Source organism: Hyposmocoma kahamanoa, unplaced genomic scaffold (genome assembly GCF_003589595.1).
Source record: "Hyposmocoma kahamanoa isolate Upper Pololo Valley unplaced genomic scaffold, ASM358959v1 129, whole genome shotgun sequence".
Classification (NCBI taxonomy): domain Eukaryota; kingdom Metazoa; phylum Arthropoda; class Insecta; order Lepidoptera; family Cosmopterigidae; genus Hyposmocoma; species Hyposmocoma kahamanoa.
In genome coordinates, this window is record NW_020653460.1 from 1,044,530 (window position 1) to 1,050,517 (window position 5,988).

A 5,988-nucleotide genomic window follows, 5' to 3' on the forward strand; every position below is an offset into this window, starting at 1 on the left:
AAAAAACAAATATACGCGATTTAAATCCGGAAAAATAGTTTCATTTCTTACATAATATTTATTTACATTTCATATATTTATTTAGTCTTACTTACTTAATTAATGTATTCGTATATATTTGATATAATAAATTTATTGCCGGCTCAGGTGTCAACTTTCCTTTCAATTATTCAAAGGTTAGCTGGAAGATATCCCTGTAGCGAAACACAGCAGTCGCTACGACTCTCCTTTGTATATATTTTACAGTCTTTTTAAATCTAGTTGTATATTTAAATTCAAAATTTAAATGTGATTGTTTTTGGCGCCCTTTCTTCTCTATTGTTTTTTCTATTTTGCTTTGATAGCTGTACGTGCCTATAATAAATTAATAAATTGTAGGTACATTTTCTTTGGCCTTGCTCACCCGTTGTTTGCACCCACCCGAAACCATTGACACAGTCTGCTACAATCTCTTTATGGGATAAGCTCGCCTTTATTCACTAAAGTTGTATATGTACTTTGTTAAAATTTTGTAATTTGTTTTGTGTACAATAATTTGTTTACATACATACATATTCGTTTATACTTTCAAAAATAAACTCTGAGAGTCCATTGTAATACTGCAAAATACTCCTGGAGAAATTTCATTTGTGTAACACACCGAGAAACATGAAGTACATGAAGACAGAGTGAACATAGGCATATGCAATGTTATTGTTCTGAATTGATAATATTATTTATATTGCACTTATTTTAAGTCGCGTCCACATTTTTAATTTTCTTTTTAATTTTATTTGTTATGTATCTTTATATCGACTACTTTGAAAAGGGTTCACTGAAAACCAGCGCTGTGGCTCCGCCGCAATATTTGCTGAGTTGGGCCCTTTTTAGTGCAATACACTTTGAGCATAAAATCATAATATTGTACTTGTAACATGTGTTTGTACTGAATAAATTTATTTTCTTTCTACATATTTACTATATAAGTTTAGTGGTGATTTAGTAAGTGCACGTCCTTGTACTGTCATATTACTGCTTGGCGGTAAGAATAGGTAAAGCGGCAGTTCTTTCTTAGACAAACTCCTTCACAAGGAGTTTTACTATTACTAAAATTTTCGTAACCTACAAATTCTTCGCTTCGCTTTGATATATTATGAACCTTATCTCGTCAGTAATAGGATAAAAGAAACACATTTAAGCTCAATTTACATTTCTGCGGAAAGGAATGGAAGCCGAATAAAATGTTTAGCAAAATTCTACTTTACCTCAATTATCTAACGTATAAAATAGGTACGATACGGTGTAGATACCTGCGGGAAATCGAATGTTTGCGCTAGAATTTTCCAAAAGACTCGCGACATGTTTTTTAGTTTACATCTACTTTTTACATTACACAATTGACGTAAAGTTTATTATGCTATGTTTATAAATAATCACTTCCATTTCCTTCCGCAGCAATGTAAATTGAGCCTAAATAAAAGAAAACACACGTCAACGAAAGTATTTACCAGTAACAAACAGTTTCGAAACCGAAATTGCAGTAAGCCGTAACTTCGTAATAAGAAGACTTTTTCTAAACAATCCGAACAACAATTTTCAATCAAAGTCCTGTAACAAAGTTTGTACCTGCCTATTGGAGAAATCTTTGACTAAATTATTATGTTTAGACATTTATTTGACATTGTCAATGCTATAGTAACAATTAAGTCATAATGTTGTTACTTCTAACTAAGGAAGAGAGATTGAATCTTGTGATAGAGTGATTTTGTACGTGAAATTACTAGTCTCAATCGATTATGTAGTAGAACTTCTCTGAAGCAAATTAAGTTTTAAGTATTCGGTTGAAAATTTGAAATAGTTAATGCATATTCTTCTTTATGAATTAGTAATAGCAAGTTTGGGTGTAAACCAAGATGACGAGTCTAGAGAAAATACATATTTGTTATAATGCCGACGTATTTTATGCAACAAATTCTCAAAATTGAATAAGGTGTATTATCTATTAAGCGCGGATGGAATGTTTGTGACTAAAATATTACTTGTTAGGGTGCTTTTTTATTTCATATTGTTTTGTGTTTTATAACAGACAATATAAGGTTCGTAATCTACCAAAGTAGAACGGAGAATTGAGATTCAATAGTGAGGGGGTTTAACGCTGGTTGGGGACCTAGACATAGGTATGTTCCTTAGAATATAATCATGCGTCGAAGTTTCATTAATATTTATAGGATTTGTAGCTTTAAGTAAATTCCCATAAGAACTATTAAACAGAGTGATATCTAGAGTTAAGTAACGGAACTCCAAAGGCAAATAATTCATGTTAACCCTTAGTTACTTGCACGAAGAAAATCACACGACTTGCACGTGAGGACCTCACTAACCCCAATTTATTAGGAAGATTTCTAATCAAGTAATAATGGTATTACATAAAAGACTCAGTATTAAACTTACTATAACACATATTAGATCTCAAAGGAACTACTCAAATGAAAACAAATTCTAACTTATAATAATATGGAATTAAAAATAATAATAATAACGCACACACTCAAAATAGCCCCGCACTAGGGAAACCCTGTGTCGCGGGTGCCATGGACACACACATAGGCAACCACAAATTACACTGAAACTCATGAGAGAAATAAATGTAGGTCATACAAATATTTCTCCCGGCCCGGGAATCGAACCTGGGGCCTCTGCGTGGCAGTCCGGCATGGTAACCGTTCGGCCACGGAGGCAGTTAAAAAAATCATCTCTAAAATCATAGCTTAGACTTTACTATCACATACTCGCCACACCATTAGCTCTGTATTTGGCAGTATGTTGTTTTGCAACGCCTACCGCGTTGTTTCTTTACCTCGTTTTTTTTTTCGTCGCTTTTCTATATCTCTTTTTAATTATTGTTATTTTTGTACGAAAGTAAGATCTGATAATTTATTAAAAATCATGGCAGAAAAGTAGTTCTGACGTTATTAATATAGTTCTGCGAGATTGTTAGTATTTTACAAACAACACTACAAGTATAAACATTTGGATAGTGTTCAGTCTACAAACTTTTAATATCATTGCATAAAGTAAGAAAAGTACCATTCACCACTATTGCTTTGGCAGAAATAAATTGTATTTAAAAGTTCTTTACATTTTTTCTTAAATACGATATTTATTGTATTAGATTAGCCAAAAAGTTTGTGCGGAGTCAAAGCATGAATGAAAAACATTTTAGTAAATATTAAATTTTAATTAGTTAGTTATTAGTTAACATGGTTACCGGAAACGGTACGAACAAGTCATGTCTGGTGGTAACCTACAGGCCTATCCATAACAATTGCAGTGCTACCCAGAGCTTCCTGAAAGATCTGAGGGGCACTGCCACTGCACCCTGAGACAGAAGTTGACAATTCCCATGTGCCTGAAGTTTCACCAGCACCCTTACCCCTTCAATACCAGAACACAGTAATACTAATATTACTGCTTCGCAGAAATAGGTAACCTGGGCGTACTTCCCTAGACGAACTCTTTCACAAGCAGCACTACTGCTACTAAACTCTATTTACTAGGCAACAACATTTAAATTCCTCGGAATAATATAACCGCGCGATCGCCGCGTAGACCAAAGACAAGCAAGCCTCGCCCGCGTGTCCGGGACGGCACGCTCATTTAAATTAAAACATAAAAGCTAAATAAATAGAGCGTATTTTGCAAACAGTATGGTTTCTCAACACGAGCAAGCGGTTACTGCGCGGTGGCCACGCGGACGCGCGATGAAATTCGTGTCAAATAAACGCGCCCTTACGTTTCACCTATTCTAAAACTCAATAACATTCAGTAGGTACAATCTACAAACTCATAATGAAGTCGTGGTTTCTCGGTTTAGATTTAATTTATATAGTTTCAACATTATTGACTACAAAACTCATGAATTTCATGGAAATTCATGCGTTCATTGAATCGAGAGAATTCATTGTATGGTACAAAAGGACCTAACGGTCTGAACACGGGCCTGAAACACCGTCTCAAGTTTGCCGTTTCCACCTACGCACATTGTTTTTGTTTCAGACCCTTGTATTCAGATATTCTGATACCAATCCCTATATTTTGATGGTGAACCCAAAGCTTGTAATTTCGATGTTAAAACACAAGAGGGAAAAGCGAAAGCTTTTTTGCCAAATATAGTACTTAAGGAACTAAATACATAATCGTAAAGTACGTTACATTTACAATATGATGCCGTAGATTGGGAAAACAGACACACGTGCGAGTCCTGTCAGATCGAAGGATTTTTCCTTTGTGTTATATTATTATAACAAACTAGTTGAGTAATTTTACAAAAATAAATGAGTAACCATGGTAGTAAATATGGTAAGCTAGACGCCTATTCATAACAGGTGCAGTGCAACTCAGAGCTTTAAATTGTAAAGATCTGAGGGGCACTGCCACTACACCCGTCACCCTGAGACATAAGTTGACATGTCCATTGTACCTGTAAAATCGGAACACAGTAATGCGAACATCACTGTTTGGCGGCAGAAATAGGTAAGGTGGCAGTACTTCCCTAGACGAACTCTTTCACAAGAAGCTCTACTGCTACTAAATCTCTATAATCTCGATCTCTAGTTCAGTTAGTAGAGAGGTTGGCTTAGATTGACAGGTTCGAATTCTGTCACACCAAAGGAATGTTTCTTTTTGTTCGTTCTTTGTATTAACAAACTAGTGGAGTAATATCACAAAAATAAAGTAATATCACAATAGTAAAAGCTCATAATATTCATTACAATAAAATACTTTTTATTACTACCGTATTAACAAGAAAATAGTATTTTTTGAGTAGCATACCAGATTCAGTCGCCAAGAAACCAAATGAAGGTGTTGAAGAAAAGATATTAGTTATAAAATATTCAAATCGCGACCTATCGACACATGTTGTTTTGATAGACGAACTTGAATTACGTTTCTTAATTTCTAAGCAGTAATTGTATAATTTGTATAACGAAATACTTCACAGATTTCTCACAGGTGGCGATACGGCAAAAATGACAAAAAAGACCTAGAACAAGCACATTGAAAAATTCGTAAAGTCTGCTGGTTCGTTCAGTAGCTCAGCTGGGAGAGCGTCATCTACGGTATGTTGATACCAGCCGGATCGGAGAAATCTTTCATTGCATTCGATCTTTGTATTAACCGCTCACGCGATGCGCTCCTCCTACCGCAAAATGGCGGCTATTTGGTTTCGCAAATTAGAATAGCATTCAGTTTAAATACATGTTTTTATAAATAAAAATTGACTAAATATGTACTTGAATAAATATGATAATATTCTGTTTGAGTGGTTCTAACGTTTACCATGAAATTACTCCTTAAAGTATAGTTTATAAACATTTATATTCAGGGTAAACTTAAAAAACGCTACTTACGGTATGTTTTCAATAAATAAACACCGAAATCACCAGCCCAAACAATACTCACACGATTGTTGTGACGTATTTTTGAAGTTGTTTATTTTTTTTAAATGACAGACCCAGGCCTTAAAAACTTTATGGTTTGCTAGAGTAGTTACCGAAATAGCAATTAACATTAGTTATTTTACCTGTTATAACTTCGATATCCGATAAATCGGTATAAAATCATCACCGGCACCTCTAGGTGTGGTATGCGTCTACGGTTGCATGTATCGCGTGAGCGGTTAATAATACTAATTGTATGGTTTGGATATAATTTGGATTTTGACAGTACAAACTGTATTTTGGAAGTGCATCTGCAAAATAACCACTGTTTTGGATGTAAACATATTTATTGAAATGATTAGCCCATCTGATATTTTAAAATGGTTGCAATACTTTCGGGAACATCTTCTGGAGTCTTGTCTTGATTTTTTATGTATGTACCCACTAATGTATATTTGTACCGTATGTACATTTACGCTATATACTATCGTTTATTTACTTATCATCCATTCAAAGTTCGCGAGTAATATTTTTAGTATAATATGTTATATAACATATTTCACAAACA